General features: G+C 45.9%; 1 pseudogene; it reads right to left on the bottom strand.

The window, feature by feature from the left end:
• Positions 1-16,444: 16,444 nt before the first annotated feature.
• Positions 16,445-17,407, bottom strand: LOC138839879 (large ribosomal subunit protein eL8 pseudogene; annotated as a pseudogene).
• Positions 17,408-19,824: the final 2,417 nt, after the last annotated feature.

Here is a 19,824-nt window from a genome sequence, read left to right as displayed (position 1 = left end):
GAGGCTGCAATCTAAAGATCATAGTTCAAAGCCAGTCTGGGCAAGAAAGGCCCTGACACTCTTATCTCCAATTAACCACCAAAAAAACAGAAGTGGTGCTCTGGCTCAAGTGGTATAGTGCTTGCCTTGAGCTGAAGAGCTGAGGGACAGCGCCCAGGCCCAGAGTTCAAGCCCCATGACTGACAATAAATAAATGAATAAATTAGAGCTCAAGGACAGTGCCCAGGCCCTAAGTTCATGCTGATGACTTACAAAGAAAAAAAGAAAAAAAAAGAAAAGGAAAGGAAAAGCATAGAAAAGAAAACTGAACAAGAGCATGAGGCTCTTGAGTTCAAACTCTTGTGTTAAAAATAGATAAATAAATTAATAAATAAATTTAATCATTTTTTGAGAAGCTCTCTTTCCCTTGCTGATATTTTTCTCGATTTCTGCTTGTAAGATCCAAGCAAAAGACACATCTTAGGCATAGCATGTCTCATGAACACAAACTGTGAGATGTTTGCTACAAGTGCTTTTTTTCTGCTTGGTCTGACCTTAAACAATACTCCTGAGACCCAGCCCCCAAATAACGAGAATTACAGGTGCAAGTTACCTTCACACAATTCCTAATAAGTTCTTTTCTTTTCTTTTCTTTTTTTGTCGGTCGTGGAGCTTGAACTCTTGACCAGAGCCCTGTCCCTGAGCTCTTTAGCTCACGAGTAGCCTTCTACCACTTGAGCCACATTGCCACTTCCAGTTTTCCGGTGGTTTATTGGAGATTAGAGTCTCATGAGCCGGGCGCTGGTGGCTCACGCATGTAATCCTAGCTACTCAGGAGGCTGAGATCTGAGGATCACGGTTCAAAGCGAGCCTGGGCAGGAAAGACTGTGAGACTCCTATCTCCAATAAACCACCAGAAAACTGGAAGTGGCACTGTCAAGTGGTAGAGCGTTCACCTTGAGCTGAAGAGCTGAGGGACAGCGCCCAGGCCCAGAGTTCAAGCCCCACGACCGACCCAAAAAAAAGAGTCTCATGGACTTTCCTGCCTGGGCTGGCTTTGAACTGCGATCCCCAGATCTCAACCTCTTGAATAGCTAGGATTACAGGTGTGAGCCACCCATGCCCGACTGTTTTTTTTTTGTTTTTTGTTTGTTTTGACAGTCCTCCTGCTTGAACTCAGGACCACAGCACTGTTGTTGATAAGACTCACAGACTTTTATGTCTAGGCCGGCTTCAAACTACGATCCTCATATCTCGGCCTTCTGAGTAGATAGGTGTTTATAGGCATGAGCCACCAGCACCTAGAGCTAATATTAATCATGTCCTAGATACTCAGGAGGCTGAGATCTAAGGATGGAGATTCAAAGCCAGACCAGACAGGAAAGTCTTTGAGACTCTTTTTGTGTGTAGTCCTGTATGCCAGGCCTGGGGCATGTACTCAAGGCTTTGGAGCTGTCTCTGAGTGATTTTGCTCAAGGCTAGTGCTCTACCACTTAAGCCATAGCTCTATTTCCAGCTTTTTTTGTGTAGTTAATTGGAGATTGGAGAATGTCTCAGACTTACTGCCTGCGGTGGCTTTGAACCATAATCCTCAGATCTCAGGCTCATAGGTAGTTAGAATTACAGGCATGAGCCACCAACACCTGGCTTAGTGATTGTTGTTTTTTTGTTTGTTTGTTTGATTTGGCCATTCCTAGGGCTTGAACTCAGGGTCAGGGCACTGTCCCTGAACTTCTTTTGCTCAAGGCTAGCACTTTACCACTTGAGCCACAGAGCTAATTCTGGCTTTTTTTGTTTATGTGGTACTGAGGAATCAAACCCAGGGCTTCATGCATGCTAGGCAAACACTCTACCACTAAGCCACATTCCTGGCCCATGACTCTTATCTCCAATTAACCACCAAAAAGCCAGGAGAGGGCCAACCTAGAGCAAAAAAGCTAAGGGACTCGGGCTGGGAAGGTGGCTCAGTGGTAGAGCACTTGCCTTGCATGCCTGAGACCCTGGGTTCGATTCCTCAGCACCACATAAGCAAAAAGAAAAAAGCTGGAAGTGGTGTTGTGGCTCAAGTGGTAGAGCACTAGCCTTGAGCTGAAGAGCTGAGGGACACCACCCAGGCCCAGAGTTCAAAGTTCAGGTCCAACGATCAGATTCCCCCCTGCCCCCAAAAAAAAAAAAGCTAAGGAACTGAGCTCAGCCTTAAGTTTGAGCCCTAGCACCAGCACCAAATAAATGAAAAGAGAAAAGAAGAGAAAAGAAAACTAATTTAATAATTGGAAGAACAGTCTAGTAATTTATATTACATGAAGCATTTTTTTAGGATAATAATTATGCTTGACAGCTTTATGTTAGGAACATCAAGCTCTACTTATTACTATTAGGGACACATAGACCTAAATCTGCAAAGCTGGACATGACTTTTTTTTTTTTTTTTGTCGGTCGTGGGGATTGAACTCTGGGCTTGAGCGCTGTCCCTCAGCTCTTCAGCTCAAGGCGAGCGCTCTACCACTTGAGCTACAGCGCCACTTCTGGTTTTCTGGTGGTTTATTGGAGATAGGAGTCTCACGGTCTCTCCTGCCCGGGCTGGCTTTGAACCGCGATCCTCAGATCTCAGCCTCCTGAGTAGCTAGGATTACAGGTGTGAGCCACCAGCGCCCGGCTGGACATGACTATTTTTTATTTTTTTATCGGTCATGGGGCTTGAACTTCAGGCTTGGGCGCTGTCCCTGCGCTCTTCAGCTCAAGGAGAGCACTCTACCCCTTGAGCCACAGCGCCACTTCTGGTTTTCTAGTGCTTTGTCGGAGATAGGTGTCTCATGGAGTTTCCTGACCATCCTGGCTTTGAACCGTGATTCAAAGATCTCAGCCTCCTGATTAGCTAGGATTACAAGCTGAGCCATGGGTGCCCGGAAATTTTTTTTTAATTGTGAAAATACTGTACAGAGGGGTTACAATTACATGGGCAAGATAATGAGTACATTTCTTATCAAGCATTGTAGTCTCCTCCTTTGTTTCCCCTTCCCATCCTCCCTCTGCCCTTCCACAATTTTTTTTTTTGTTTTTGGTCAGTCATGGGGCTTGAATTCAAGGGCTGGGCACTGTTCCTGAGCTCTTTTGCTGAAGGCTAGCATTCTACCACTTTGAACCACAGGACCACTTCTGGTTTTTGAATGGTTAATTGGAAATAAGAGCCTCAGGGGACTTTCCTGATCAGGCTGGTTTTGAACCACGATCTTCAGATCTCAGCCTCTTGAGTGGCTAGGATTATAGGCATGAGCCACCGGCACCTGGCTTGATATGACTATTTAGAGCAACATTATAAATAGTACCTCAGGGGCTAGGAAGGTGGCTCAGTGGTAGAGCACTTGCCTTGCATGCATGAGGCCCTGGGTTCGATTCCTCAGTACCACATAAGCAAAAAAAGAAAAAGAGCCAGAAGTGGCACTGTGGCTCAAGTGGTAGAGCACTAGCCTTGAGCTGAAGAGCTGAGGGACAGCGCCGAGGCCCAGAGTTCAGGCCCCACGACCAGACCCAAAATAAATAAATTAATTAATAAATTAAATAGTACCTCAAAAACCAGGCACTAAGCTAGGCTTAAACTGTGGTTCCAGTGGTAGACTTCCAACCTTGGGCACAAAAGCTCAGGAACAGTCCCAGGCCCTCAGTTCAAGCCCCAAGACCAGCACACGCCAAAAATATAGTAACTCAAAACAGAAATACCCTCAAATGGGGCAGGAGGGCGGGGGGAGGCTGGGAAGGGGAAACAAAGGAGGAGGCTACAATGCTTGATAAGAAATGTACTCATTATCTTGCCCATGTAATTGTAACCCCTCTGTACAGTATTTTCACAATAAAAAATATTTTAAAAAAAAGAATACCCTCAAATATTCATCAATAGCTGTCTTAGAGAGCTCCAAGTATAACTCAAGTAGAATACTGGGCATAGAAAACACAAAGCCAGGGCTGGGAAAGTGGCTCAGTGGTAGAGCACTTGCCTTGCATGCCTAAGGCCCTGGGTTCGATTCCTCAGCACCACATAAGCAAAAAGAAAAAAGCCAGAAGTGGCGCTGTGGCTCAAGTGGTAGAGCGCTAGCCTTGAGCTGAAGAGTTGAGGGACAGTGCCCAGGCCCAGAGTTCAGGCCCCATGACCAGACCCCCCCCAAAAAAAAAAACAGAAAAAAAAAAAAAGAAAACACAAAGCCATGGTTTCCATTGCTACCCAGCCTCTCCCTGGGCAATGCAAAACAAAAAATGACAACAAAATAGATAAATGGACAAATAGAATAAGATTTTTGGGGGGGGGATCTGGTCATGGGACCTGAACTCTGGGCCTGGGCGCTGTCCCTCAGCTCTTCAGCTCAAGGCTAGTGTTCTACCACTTGAGCCACAGAGCCACTTCCGGCTTTTTTCTTTTTGCTTATGTGGTGCTGAGGAATCAAACCCAGGGCCTTGAGCATGCAAGGCAAGCGCTCTACCACTGAGCCACCTTCCCAGCCCAAATAAAATAAGTTTTATCCATACAATGAAATATTATTCTAGGGGGCAGGGAGGGGGTGAGGATGGGATGGGAAGAGGAAACAAAGGAGGAGGCTACAATGCTTGATAAGAATTGTACTCGTTATCTTGCCCATGTAATTGTAACCCCTCTGTATAGTATTATCACAATAAAAAAAAGAAATATTATTCTACCACCAAAAGTAATGAAGTATGGATGCACACTACAACATAGAGGAATCTTGAAAATATGATGATCAGTGTAAGTAGCCAAAGACAAAAGCCATATAGTGCATGATTCTGGTTATATAAAATGTCCACAACTAGGAGCTGGTGGCTCATGTCTATAATCCAAGCTATTCAGGAGGCTGACACAAGGAGGATGGAGGTTTGAAGCCAGCTAGTGCAGGACTTTATCAATTAACCCGTAAAAAGCTGGAATGTGGTAAAGCACCAGCCTTGAGTACCAAACCTAAGGGACAGCACCAAGATGAAATAGATAAATAGATATACAAGAAACTAATAGAGCCGGGTTCTGGCAGCTCATGCCTGTAATTCTAGCTACTCAGGAGGCTGAGATCTGAGGATCTCGGTTCAAAGCCAGCCGGAGCAGGAAAGTCTGTGAGACTCTTATCTCCAATAAACCACTCAAAAAACCAGAAATTGGGCTGTGTCTCAAGCAGTAGAGTGCTTGCCTTGAGCTGAAAAGCGCTGGGACAGCACCCAAGCCCAGAGTTCAAGCCCCACGACCCACCAAAAACAACAACAACAAAAGAAACTAATAGAGATGGCTGGGATTGTGGCTTAGTGGCAAAGTGGTTGCCTAGCATGCATGAGGGCCTGAGTTCTATTCCTCAGTACCACATAAACAAAGAAAAGAAAAGGGAAGGGAAAGGAAGGGAAGGGAAGGGGAGGAAAGGAGAGGGGAGAGGAGGGGAGGGGAACCTGATAGAGGAAAACTATGCTGCACTGCTATCCAGGGAAGAACTTCAGGAAAAAAAAAATTCAAGCCAGGCACCAGTGGCTCAAGGCTGTAATCCTAGCTACTCAGGAAGCTGAGATCTGGGGATCACAATTCAAAGCCAGCCCCAGCAAGAAAGTCTATGAGACTCTTTTTTATTTTTGGGGGGTCTGGTCATGGGGCCTGAACTCTGGACCTGGGCATTGACGCTCAGCTCTTCAGCTCAAGGCTAGTGCTCTACCACTTGAGCTACAGCGCCACTTCCAGCTTTTTTCTTTATGTGGTGCTGAGGAATCGAACCCAGGGCCTCATGCATGCAAGGCAAGTGCTCTACCACTGAGCCACCTTTCCAGCCCCTACGAGACTCTATTTTGGGGGGTCCGGTCGTGGGGCCTGAACTCTGGGCCTGGGCGCTGTCCCTCAGCTCTTCAGCTCAAGGCTAACGCTCTACCACTTGAGCCACAGCACCACTTTCCAGCTTTTTTCTTATGTGGTGCTGAGGAATTGAACCCAGGGCTTCAGGCATGCAAGGCAAGCGCTCTACCACTGAGCCACCTTCCCAGCCCCATCCTACGAGAGTCTTATCTCCAATAAACCACCAGAAAATCAGAAGTGGCGCTGTGGCTCAAGTGGTAGAGTACTAGCCTTGAACTCAAAAACTCAGGGACAGTGTCCAGGCCCAGAGTTCAAGCCCCACGAACAACAACAACAACAACAAATTCAAGAAGCAGAAAGCAAGCCAAATGCCAATAACTCATGTCTACAATCCTAGCTACTCAGGACGCTGAGATCTGAGGATTGAAGTTGGAATGCAGCCTGGACAGGAAAGCCTGTAAGACTTTTACCTCCAACTAACCACCACCAAAAAGCCAGAAGTAGAGCTCTGATTCAAGCAGTATAGGTCAAGCTTTGAGAGAAAAAGCTAAGGGACATCAACTAGGCCTGGTTAAAAAAAACAACAACAAAAAAAAAAACCAGCCAGGCGCCAGTGGCTCAAGCCTGTAATCATAGCTAATCAGAGGCTGTGATATGAGGATTACAGTTCAAAGCCAGCCTGGGCAGGAAAGTCGGTGAGACTCTTATCTCCAAGTAACCACCAGAAAAATGGAAGTGGTGCTATGGCTCAAATGATAGAGTGCTTGCCTTGAGCTGAAGAGCTGAGGGACAGCGCCCAGGCCCCAGAGTTCAAGCCCCATGATGACAAAAAAAAAGCACAAGGAGTCCTAGCAATATACACCTCAATAATGATGATTCTCAATATTGTTTACATTTGCACCAAAAAACAAATTTATTATTTTTGTCTAATAAAAAGTCTTTTAAATCAGATGCTTGTGGCTCACACCTGTAATCCTAGCTGATCTGAGGATCTCAGTTTGAAGCTATCCTGTTCAATAAAGTCATAAAACTCTTATCTCCAATGAATCACCAAAAACTGAAAGTGCAGCTGTGTCTCAAGTGGTAGCCTTGAGCAAAAGAAGCTCTGTAAGCATCATGCCCACCTTTGGTCCTCAGCTTCACCCAGACCTGAGCTCCTCCCAGCCCTGGAGTTCCTACCATATAGCTGGCCACTCCCTCTCTCTGCCCAGACCCACCTGAGCTCCCACCTACCTCACTTCCTACCCCCAGACCCTCCTGCTACCTGGATAGTGGAGACTGCCATGCGCTCCCTCTTGGGGGAAATATGGATCTTCTAATAAGCTTTGTAATAATTTTTCTCCTGTGCCTGCCTGCCTCTGTGTGGTCCCCTGGGATGGATGTGACAGATCCTTTCAAGCTCACAGACAGTGCTCAGGCCCTGAGTTCAAGACCCAGGACTGGCACCAAGAAATATATATGTGTGTGTGTGTGTGTGTGTGTGTGTGTGTGTGTGTGTGTGTGTGTGTGTGTGTGTGTGTGTGTGTGTGTGTGTGTGTGTGTGTGTGTGTGTGTGTGTGTGTGTGTGTGTGTGTGTGTATGTATATGACTCATAAAGCCAGGAGCCAGTGGCTCATACCTGTAATCCTAGCTACTCTGGGGGCTGAGATCTGAGGATTGCAGTGCAAAGCCAGCCCAGGCAGGAAAGTCTGTGAGACTCTTATCTCCAGTTAACTACCACAAAACCATATGGCACTGTGACACAAAGTAACAGAGCACTAGCCTTCAGCAAAGGAGCTCAGGGGCAGCACCAGACCAGAGTTCAAGTCCCATTACTGACAAAAAAAAAAAAAAAAGGCTAAGTTCACAAACAGATCAGATTGGGGATAATATTTGTCATATCCGAAATGGAAAGCAATAAAACAAACTGAAAATAAAAGAGAATTTGAGAAAACATGTATATATGCCAAATTTCATTTTTGTGCAACCCACATTCCCCCTTTCCTTTCACAAAGGAGAACAATTTCATGTTCATCCGAAGCCAGCTCCTTCTCTTTATTTTCTGTAATCTGTTTCCTGCCTTTTTTCTTTCTTTCTTTCTTTCTTTCTTTCTTTCTTTCTTTCTTTTGTGTGTGTGTGTGTGTGTGTGTGTGTGTGTGTGTGTGTGTGTGTGTGTGTGTGTGTGTGTGTGTGTGTGTGCCAGTACTAGGGCTTGTACACAGGGCCTAGGCGCTGTCCTTAGCTTTTTCTCTCAAGGCTGGTAATCTACCACTTCAGCCACACCTCCACTTCTGGGTTTCTGGTGGCTAATTGGAGATAAGAGTCTCACAGACTTTGCTACCTGGACTGACTTTGAACTGAAATACTCAGATCTCACTCGTATGAGTAGTTAGGATTACAGGCTTGAGCCATGGGTGTCCATCTTAGTCTAATAATTTTTATTGCATAAAACATTTTAGGATAATAATTATGAACATTATCTTTGGAACATCAAGCTCTACTTATTATAATTAGGTCACATATATATAAATCTACAAAGCTGGATATGACCAGTCAAAGTAGCATTATAAATAATAGTTCAAAGCAGAAATATTCCCCAAACCCATCCCATCAATATATGAATAGGCACCCTTCAAGTGTAGCTTAGGTACAGCAGTGTGCAGTATATACACACAAGACCCTGAGTTTCATCCCTGACACTGCAAAACAAAAACAACAAAATAAATAAATGAGCAAATAAAATCAGTTACTGTGGTTTAAATCTAGCCAGGAAGGAAAGTTGGTGAGACTATTACCTTTAATTAACCACCAGAAACCAGAAGTGATGCTGTGGCTCAAAGTGGCAGAGCACTAGCCTTGAGAAAAAGAGCTCAAGAACAGCTCTCAGACCCTGAGTTTAAGTCCCATGACTGACATAAATACATACATACATACATACATACATAGAGTTATAGCTGTACAATGAAATATTATTCTACTACCAAAATTAATGAAGTACTTATACATATTACAATATAGAGGTATAATGGAAACATGATGCTCAGTGTAAATAGACTGGGACAAGCCCACATTACATGATTCTGTTTATATAAAATGTCCAGAGCTAAGCACTACTGGCTAATGTCTACAATCCTAGCTACTTAGGAGGCTAAGATTAGGAAGATGGAGGTTTGAAGCCATTTGTGGCAGAAAAGCCTGCAGGAATTCATTTCTCATTCACCAGGAAATGCTGGACTAGAGGCATAGCTCAAGTAGTAGAGTACAAGCCTTAAGCAAGAAATCTAAGTAAAAACACATGGCAGGGGCTGGGAAGGTGGCTCAGTAGTATAGTGCTTGCCTTGCATGCATGAGGCCCTGGGTTCGATTCCTCAGCACCACATAAGCAGAAAAAAAAGCCAGAAGTGGTGCTGTGGCTCAAGTGGTAAAGTACTAGCCTTGAGCTGAAGAGCTGAGGGTCAACGCCCAGGCCCAGAGTTCAGGGCCTACGACTGGACCCCCCCCCCCCCCCAAAACACACACACACACACACACACACAAGGCAACCAAAGATACCAATACAAAATAGATATTAAGAAAAACTGATAGAAGAAACCAGCAGAAAACTTCAAAAGCAAGGGGGCTGGGAAGATGGCTCAGTGGTAGAGCACTTGCATGCATGAGGCCCTGGGTTCAATTCCTCAGCACCACATAAGCAAAAAAAAAAAAAATCGGAAGTGGCGCTGTGGCTCAAGTGGTAGAGCGCTAGCCTTGAGCTGAAGAGCTGAGGGACAGTGCCCAGGCCCAGAGTTCAGGCCCCAGGACTGGACCCAGAAAAAAAAAAAAAAAAAGAAAACTTCAAAAGCAGAAAGCATGCCAGGTACCCATGGCTCATGCCTCCAATCCCAGCTACTCAGGAGGCTGAGAGCTAAGAATCCCAGTTCAAAGCCAGCCTGGAAAGCCTGTGAGACTCTTATCTCCAATAAACTAGCAAAAAGCTGGAAGTAAAGCTGTGGATGTGGCTCAAATGACATAACATAGCCTTAAGCACAAAAGCTAAGAGATATCACCCAGGTCCTGTGCTCAAGCCCTGGTACTAGCACCAAAGAATGAAACAAATAACTACACAAATAGACAAACTGAGTTTTGTCCCTTTGAAAAGAAATTTTTCCTCTACCCTGAAGTTTCCCAGGAATAAACACACCAAGAATAAATAGGAGAAAAGAATATGAGCTTTTTCTTTGCTAGTCTTGGGGCTTGAACTCAGGGCCAGGGTACTGTCTCTTAGATTGTTTCACTCAAGGCTAGTACCCTACCATTTGAGCCACAGCATCACTTCTGGCCTTTTTGGTAACTTATTGCAGATAAGTGTCTCAGGGGGGCTGGGAAGGTGGCTCGGTGGTAGAGTGCTTGCTTGGAATACATGAGGCCCTGGGTTAGATTCCTCAGCATCACATAAACAGAAAAAGCCAGAAGTGGTGCTGTGGCTCAAGTGGTAGAGCGCTAGCCTTGAGCTGAAGAGCTGAGGGACAGCGCCCAGGCCCAGAGTTCAAGCCCCAAGACTGACAAAAAAAAAAAAAAAAAGTCTCAGGGACTCGCCTGCTTGGGCTGGCTTTGAACTGTAATCCTCAGATCTCAACCTCCTGAATAGGATTACAGGTGTGAGCCACCAGCATCTGGCAACATGAACATTTATTAATGTGCATAAAGAGAAAAAGTCATTGCATCACAAGTGTGAGGACTGGATCATCCCAGAGTTATATCCTCCTATTTTCTTTTCTTTCTTTCTTTCTTTTTCTTTTTTTTTTTTTTTTTTTTGGTCAGTCGTGGGGCCTGAACTCTGGGCCTGGGCACTGTCCCTCAGCTCTTCAGCTCAAGGCTAGCGCTCTACCACTTGAGCCATAGCACCACTTTCAGCTTTTTTCTTTTTTGCTTATGTGGTGCTGAGGAATCGAACCCAGGGCCTCAGGCATGCAAGGCAAGCACTCTACCACTGAGCCAACTTCCCAGCCCCCTGGGATTCGTAAATTTTAAGAATATAAAATAGCCTGAGACAAAGTCTATTTGGCTCATAGTAAAGACAATGATTCTCTCTGGGACCAAAATAAAAGACAATTATGTGTGACAATGGTATGTGACAAAAGTATATGAACAGGTTGGGAATGTGCTTAGTATTAGAGTGTTTGCCTAGCATGCATGAAGCCCTGGGTTCAATTCTTCAGTACCACATACACAGAAAAGCTGGAAGTGGTGCTGGGGCTCAAGTGGTAGAGTGCTAGCCTAGAGCAAAAGAAGCTCAGAGATGTAGCTGGGCACCTGTGGCTCATGCCTATAATCCTAGCTACTCAGCAGGCTGAGATCTGAGGATCATGATTCAAAGCCAACCAAGGCAAGAAAGTCCCTGAGACTCTTATCTCCAATAAACCACTAGAAAAAACGGAAGTGGTGCTGTGGTTCAAACAATAGAGCCCTTGCCTTGAGCTGAAGAGCACAGGGACAACGCACAAGCCCAGAGTTCAAGCCCCATGATCGACCCAAAAAAAAAAAATAAAGAAGCTCAGAGACAATGCATAGGCACTAAATTCAAGCCCCAGAACTGACAAAACAAACAAACAAACAAACAACAAAACAAGGCTGGGAAGGTGGCTCGGTGGTAGTGTGCTTGCCTTGCATGCCTGAGGCCCTGGGTTCGATTCCTCAGCACCACATAAGGAGAAAAAGCCGGAAGTGGTGCTGTGGCTCAAGTGGTAGAGTGCTAGTCTTGAGCTGAAGAGCTGAGGGACAGTGCCCAGCCCAGAGTTCAGGCTCCATGACCAAAAAAAAAAGGTCTATGAACATATGTTGGCAGATTTTAGTGTCCTATCTCCCAATGAAGAGAGTTTAGTTAATGGAACCTCTGGGAAGGGAGTAAAGACAATTGTTTTCTTCCTTGGGGATCCAGATTCTAAGCATATTAGGAAAACTTATAAGAAGCCTGTCCTTGCCCTGGAAGGGTAGAGACCAAGTCAAAGAGACCTGAAATAGATCCTGATATTCCCCTGAAATTGCTTTTTGGGGTATTGTGTGTTGGATTTTAGCAGTAAATATTTAATTTCAGGGGCTGGTGCTCTAGCACTTGAGCCACACCTCCACTTTCAGCATTTTGGTGATTATAGATAAGAGTCTCATGAATTTTTCTTGCCTGCGCTGGTTTTGACCCTTGAGCCTTGGATCTCAGCATCCTCAGTACCTAGTATTACAGGTGTAAGCTACTGGCGCCTGGCAGGAAATTCTGACACCCTCAACAAGAACAAAACTTGATGACAAGGCTGGGAAGGTGGCTCAGTGGTAGAGCGCTTGCCTTGCATGCATGAGGCCCTGGGTTCGATTCCTCAGCACCACATAAGCAAAAAGAAAAAAGCCAGAAGGGGCGCTGTGGCTCAAGTGGTAGAGCACTAGCCTTGAGCTGAAGAGCTGAGGGACAGCGCCCAGGCCCAGAGATCAGGCCCCACGACCGGACCCAAAAAAAAAGAAACTTGAGGACATTATGTTCTAATATAAACCAGTCACAAAGGATAAATAGCAGACTGAAGATGTAGCTCAATGTTTGTGTACAGCATGCACATGGTACTGCAAAATAAAAAAGCAAAGAAAACCCAAAAACTGAAAGACAAATATTGTATGATTTCAGTTAAAAAGAGGTCAGAATACAGAATTCTGGTTGCCAGGATTGGAAAGAGGAGGGAATAGGGGGCTGTTTAAGTGGTACAGAGGAACACATTCTAGCGACTCAAGCCTGCAATCCTAGTTACTCAGGAGGCTGAGGTCTGAGGATCACAGTTGTTTTATTTTTTTGGGGGGGGGTCTGGTCGTGGGGCCTGAACTCTGGGCCTGGGTGCTGTCCCTCAGCTCTTCAGCTCAAGGCTAGCGCTCTACCACTTGAGCCACAGCGCCACTTCTGGCTTTTTTCTTTTTGCTTATGTGGTGCTGAGGAATCGAACCCAGGGCCTCAGGCTGCAAGGCAAGCACTCTACCACTGAGCCATCTTCCCAGCCCCTCTTTGAAACTCTTATCTGCAATTAAACACCAAAAAAAAGCCAAAAGTGGAACTCGGGCTCAAGTAGTAGAACGCTAGTCTTGAGCAAAAAAAAAGCTCAGGGACAGCACTGAGGCCCTGAGTTCAAGCCCCAGGATCTGCACCATTAAAAAAAAAATGGCCGGGCGCTGGTGGCTCACACCTGTAATCCTAGCAACTCAGGAGGCTGAGATATGGGGATCGCGGTTCAAAGTTATCCTGGCAGGAAAGTCTGTAAGACTCTTATCTCCAATAAACCACTCAGAAAACTGGAAGTAGTGCTGTGTCTCAAGTGTTAAGAGCACTAGCCTTGAGCTGAAGCGCTGGGGGACAGCACCTCGGCCCAGAGTTCAAGCCCCACAACTACCAAAAAAAAAAAAAAAAATGGTTCAGAGGATCCACTTTAGGAAATGAAAGGTTCTGGAAGGCTAGGCAGTGTATGGCAGTGGGAGAGTTCTAGCTTAGCATGTACACAGCCCTAGGTTTCATCCCCAGCACTGCAAAAGATTTTAAAAGAAACTTTAAGATTGTTTAGGTTCTGGAGATAGATGGATGGTAGTGGTGACATGCGTTCATGTGCTTAATGTACTGAATTCAATATTTAGAAATAGTTGTGAGTTAGTGAAAAACATTTTCAGTCTTTGTCTCTGTTTCCTGCTATGCAATTCCTAAAAATCCTTGGAATCTTCAAAATGCAGAGTGTCTTTTTGTATGCTAATGACATGACTGCTGGCTGGCCACCTGTAGGCAGCTTAAGGGTGGGGGGCTGGTGACAGGAAACTCTGAGACCGAATGGGACCTTGTGAATAAGAGCATGTGAATGGGAACGGAGACTTTCAGCCCCACCCCCCAGCTCTGTGGGGAAGGGACAAAGAAGCTGCAGATTCAATATGTCATCTCGGGGCTATAATTTAATGACTCAAGCTCCAAAAAGAATCCTCCGTGTCCTGTGCTGATGGCTTATATCTTAATCCTAACTATTTAAGAGGCCAAGATTTGAGAATCTCGATCAAAGTCACCAATTAACCATCAAAAACCTTGAAGTGGAGCTGTGGCTCAAGTGGTAGAGTGACAAACTTGAGTGGAAAAAGCTCAGGAACAGCACCCAGGAACCAAGTTCAAGCCCCATGACTGGCACACACACAGAGGCAGGGATTGAGAATATTCTCTTTGGTGCTGATCCTGGGGCTTGAATGCAGGAAAGCAGTCTACCATCTGTGCCACACAGCTCCACTTCCAGATTATTTGGTACTTATTGGAGATAAGAGCCACCCACTCCTAGCTAATACCTGCCTTTCCCCAGCTATTCATTTGATACCAAACAATATATTTTGTATTATATGGATAGGCACAGTAAAATGTTTCCCTGAAGCTAGGCACTGGTGGCTCATGCTTGTAATCCTAGCTACACTGGAGGCTGAGATCTGAGGCTATCGGTTCAAAGCCAGCCCGGGCAGGAAGGTCTGTGAGACTCCAATTAAATCACAGAAAAAAGCCAGAAGTGGCGCTGTGGTTCAAGTGGTAGAATGCTAGCCTTGAGCAAAAGGAACTTGGGGACAGTGCCCAGGCCCAGAGTTCAAGCCTCAGGATCAGAAAAAAAAAAAAAGTTTCCCTGAGTTCTATGAGCTACTACTCTCACTATAATCCGAGGAGGGGCTAGTAGGAACCCTGTGTATATATCAAAGTTAGAGGCTACACAGAGCTTGGTAGTCCAGGGAATGTCTGGCAGGGGAGAATCTAGATTCCAACCCCTTAGTGTTGGCTGGCCTCCTCACTCCCCCACAAAAACAGGTAAAACCACCTGGACCTTCTGATTAGCATGGGAAGTGGGGGGATGGTGTTTTGTAGTATTGAGCTCAGGAGGACAGGAACTAATGTTTGGTCCAAGTAGATTGTGTCCCACTGGGATGGAATTAGAGACCATCCACCTGGTGAATCTTAGAATTGACTGCTTCCTTGGAGTATAAGAGAAATATACTCCCATCCCCGACTTCCCTACCTCCACCTGCCACATTTGCAAGGGTTGTTAAATCATAGAATAGGAGAAACAGGTTTATTCTTTCCTTTGACATCACAATAGGTGAACTGGCCTTATTTTTTTTTGACAATTTTAGGGGTTGGACATGTGGCTCCATTGGTAGAGTGCTGGTCAATGAGACAATTTTAATTATTATTATTATTATTTTTGCCAGACCTGGGGCTTGAACTCAGAACCTGGGCACTGTTCCTGAGCTTCTTCTGCTCAAGGCCAGCACTCTACCACTTGAACCACAGTACCACTTCGAGCTTTAAAAAAAAAAAGTTTATTTGAGATAAGAGTCTCACGGGAAGCTGGGCACTGATGGCTCACACCTGTAATCCTAGCTACTCAGTAGGCTGAGATGTGAGGATTGTGGTTCAAAGCCTGCCTGAGCAGGAAAGTCCGCGAGAATCTTATCTTCAATTAACCACCAGAAAACCAGAAATGGCACTGTGGCTCAAGTGGTAGAGGGTTCACCTTGAGCACCAGAGACAGTGTCCAGGCCCAGAGTTCAAGCCCCATGACTGGCAAAAGAAGAAGGAGGAGGAGGAGGAGGAGACTGGAAATGTGGCTTAGTGGTAGAGGTAGAGTGCTTGCCTAACATGCATAAAGCCCTGGGTTTGATTCCTAAGTACCACATAAACAGAAAAAGCCAAAAGTGGTGCTGTGGCTCACGTGATAGAACGATCACCTTGAGTACAGATAGGCTGAGGGATAGTGCCTAGGCCCTGAGTTGAAGCCCCAAGACTGGAAAAAGTAAAATAAAAAGGACAAGCAACCAAGGGCTGATAGCTCAAGCTTGTAACCCTAGCTTCGGGAGATTAAGATTTGAGGCAAAGCCACCCTGGCAGGAAAGTTCTTGAGACTCTTATCTAAATAATTAACAAAATGCCAGAAGTGGAGGTATAGCTCAATTGGTAGAGTGCCAGCCTTGACCACAAAAGCTCAGGGACAGAGTCCAGGCCCTGAATCCAAGCTCTAGGACTGGCATGGGTGTGCATGCACAGACATGTGCGCGCGTGCACGCACGCACGTGCGCGCACACACACACACACACACACACAGAGTAAGAAATGGAAAAACAAAACAAAACGGGAAGGCAGGATGTGGATGGGAACAAAGGACCTGGTGTCCTGGGGCCATTTGAATACTTCCAAATTAGGTTAAAGTATGCTCTGGTTGTTGTTTATTTTTAGGATAAATTGAGAGTTTTGTCTTGGCCAGAATTATTGCTGTAATTGTAGGGGGAAATTGTATTTCCTGGAACCTTAGCGAATCCCCACTTTTCTCTCCAGCAAAAGGAACATAAAGTGCACTTGTACCGAGAACATTGTACTAATGCAATAAACCAGTCATGGGGAAATAAATCCTATTCAACTCCCTCTATCTGCAGTTTTTATTTATTATTCAATTTAATTTAACTAATTAATTTATTTATTGTTGTGCCTGTACTAGGGCTTGATCTCAGGGCCTGGATGGTGAACCTTGGCTTTTGCACTCAAGGCTAAAGTTACACAACTTGAGCCGCAGCTCCATTTCTTACTCTTTACTGTTGTTTTGAGGAGGGACAGTTTTATTATCTTCATGTACAGAGAAACCAATTGCACATTTAACTCAGCTTAGTGGCCAGCTTGGCAATTGGAGCTGCAGATTTTGGACCCAGGACATTGCCTCCCCAGCGATGATGGATCTCATATCTATCACTGTAATTGGTCCTGATAGCTTCCACCAGCTTTGCCAGAGATCCTTTGTCTTCTGAGTTAACTCGAGTGTAGGCAATGGTGGTGCATGTCTGTCTTCCTGTGGATCAGGCACTCCAGCCTGGCCTTCCCCTGAATGATGCAGTAGGGAACACCCATCTTGTGGCACAGGGCAGACAGAAATACAACCAGCCTGAAGCAGTCCATGTCATGTGTGTGCATGTCATGTGCAACTATGTTAAACTGAACATTTCTCTGTGTGTGTGTGTGTGTGTGTGTGTGTGTGTGTGTGTGTGTGTGTGTATCGGTTGTGGGGCTTGAACTCTGGGCTTGGGCGCTGTCCCTCAGCTCTTCAGCTCAAGAAGAGCACTCTACCGCTTGAGCCACAGTGCCACTTCTGGTTTTCTAGTGCTTTATTGGAGATAAGAGTCTCACAGACTTCCTGCCCAGGCTGGCTTTGAACTGCGATCCTCAGATCTCAGCCTCCTGAGTAGCTAGGATTACAGGGCTATCTCCTTTGCCAGCAGCTTTCTTCTCAACACTGGCCAACAGTCTCTGCTTCTTCTCCTGCTTTGCCTCTGGCCTGTACTTGTGGGCCAACTTAAGTAACTGTCTGGTGGTCTGTCCAAGGACTGCACAAACTGGCTAATTGCAGGAGGTACTTTCAGGCGCTTGTAGAAGATTGCTCTTTGCCACTGCAGCTGGATGTAGTCGAGCCATTTAACAAAATGGGTGAGGTCCCCTTTGGGCTGGATGTCCTGTCCAATACCAAAGTTTTTAAGCTTTTTTTTTTTTTTTTTCAGAGGATTTACCACCTTCTTGGCCTCCTGCTTTTTCATGACAGCAGTGGTCAAGGTCATCTTCTTCCCCATTGGCTTTCTTTCATTTCGGCATCGTGGGTGGCTGGAGAGAACGATTTACTGTTTAATTGGAAGTAAGAGTCCTGCCTGGGCTGTTTTTTTTTTCTTTTTCTTTCTTTGCCAATCCTAGGGGTTGAACTAAGGGCCTGGGCACTGTCCGTGACCTTCTTTTCCTCAAGGCCTAGCAATCTACCACTTGAGCCACAGCACCACTTCTGGCTTTTTCTGTTTATGTGGTACTGAGGAATCATCCAGGGCTTCAAGCACGCTAGGCAAGCACTCTACTACTAAGCCAGCTTTCCAGCCCTGGGCTGGTTTTGAACCTGGATCCTCAGATCTAAGCCCGCTGAGTAGCTAGGATTACAGGTTTGCACATCATGCCCAGCTGTAAATGTGATGCTATGGCTCAAGTGGTAGAGTGTTAGCCTTGAGCAAAAGAAGCTCAGGGACAATGCATAGGCCCTGAGTTCAAGCCCCAGGACTGGCAAAAAAAGAAGAATCTCTTGGGCTAGGAAGGTGGCTCAGTGGTAGAGTGCTTGTCTTGCATGCATGAGGCCCTGGGTTCAATTCCTTAGCACCACATAAGCAGAAAAAGCCAGAAGTGGGGCTGACTCTCAAGTGGTAGAGTTCTAGCCTTCAGCTGAAGATCTGAGGGACATGGCCCAGGTCCAGAGTTCAGGTCCCACGACCAACCAAAAAAAAAAAAAAAAAGAAGAAGAAGAAGAAGAATCTCATAGACTTTCCTGCCTTGGCTGTCTTACAACCGTGAATCCTAGCTTCCTGAGTAGCTAGGATTACAGGGGAGAGTCACCAGCACCTGGCAATAAAATACATCTTGACCGATCATTCTGTCCTATTCCAAAAGATCCAATCTTAAAGGAAATCTTTGTCTCCTGTAGTTAGAAGCCTGTGAGTTAGAATGGACCATCTGTGGGGATTAGAATTTCCTTTTAAGGGGCTGAGAATGTGGCTTAGTGGTAGAGTGCTTGCCCAGCATGCATGAAGCCCTGACTTCAATTCCTCAGAGCCACATACACAGAAAAAGCCAGAAGTGACACTGTGGCTCAAGTGGTAGAGTGCTAGCCTTGAGCACAAACAAGCTCAGGGACAGTGCCCGGGCTCTGAGTTCAAGTCCTAGGAATGGAAAAAAAAAATTTCTTATTTATTTATTTATTTTTGTCAGTTGTGTTGCTTGAACTCTGGGCCTGGGTGATGTCCCTGAGCTCTTCAACTCAAGGCAAGCACTCTACCACTTAAGCCACAGCACCACTTCCAATTTTCTGGTGCTTAATTGGAGATAAGAATCTCACAGACTTTCCTGCCTGGGCTGGCTTTGAACTGTGATCCTCAGACCTCAGCTTCCTGAGTAGCTAAGATTACAGGCGTGAGCTACCAGCGCCTGGCAAGAATTTCTTTTCTTTTTTTTTTTTTTTGGTCGGTCGTGGGACTTGAACTCTGGGCCTGGATGCTGTCCCTCAGCCTTCAGCTTAAGGCGAGCGCTCTGCCACTTGAGCTACAGCGCCACTTCCGGTTTTCTGGTGGTTTATTGGAGATAGGAGTCTCACGGTCTCTCCTGCCCAGGCTGGCTTTGAACTGCGATCCTCAGATCTCAGCCTCCTGAGTAGCTAGGATTACAAGCGTGAGCCACCAGCGCCCGGCTAAGAATTTCTTTTTAAGGTTGTGTTCTAATACAGGCTACAGGAACACAAAGCTTTCCAGTTACATGATGACCCTGTGAAGAGGATGAAGGATCTGCCTCTCCCCTCTTGGCCCAATTTTTTTTTTTTTTGTCGGTTGTGGGGTCTGAACTCTGGGCCTGGGCGCTGTCCCTCAGCTCTTCAGCTCAAGGCTAGCGCTCAAGGCTATGGCCTTACTTCCAGCTTTTTTTCTGCTTATGTGGTGCAGAGGAATCAAATCCCGGGCCTCATCATGCAAGGCAAGCACTCTACCACTGAGCCACCTTCCCAGCCCTGCCCAATCTTTTTATGTGTCTAAAGATGGAATATGAAAGATTTGAGTCCTGCCTTATTCCCCAGGGTCAAGCAAAGCAGCAGGTGTGTGCTCATGTGCTTGTCCACCGGCAGGTCATTACGACCTTGGCCCCTAGGAGACAATAGCCCCACACCCAGCATTCAACTGTGGGCCTGGCCAAGGATATTGCCCTTGACCCCAAATTGACCATAGCTCATTTTTTACTCTCTGCTTCCTTGGTAAGCCCTATATAAGCTCCCCCAAACCGGGTGCCGGTGGCTCACACCTGTAATCCTAGCTACTCAGGGGGCTAAAATCTGAGGATCATGATTCAAAGCCAGCCTAGGCAGGAAAGTCCAAGAGACTATCTCCAATAAACCACCAGAAAACCGGAAGTGGCGCTGTGGCTCAAGTGGTAGAGCACTCACCTTGAGCTGAAGAGCTGAAGGACAGCTCCC

This window comes from Dipodomys merriami, unplaced genomic scaffold (genome assembly GCF_024711535.1).
Source record: "Dipodomys merriami isolate MVZ:Mamm:240054 unplaced genomic scaffold, mDipMer1.0.p SCAF_3, whole genome shotgun sequence".
Lineage (NCBI taxonomy): Eukaryota > Metazoa > Chordata > Mammalia > Rodentia > Heteromyidae > Dipodomys > Dipodomys merriami.
Note: the sequence above shows the minus strand (reverse complement) of the source record. Positions and strands in the feature narration are given on the sequence as shown.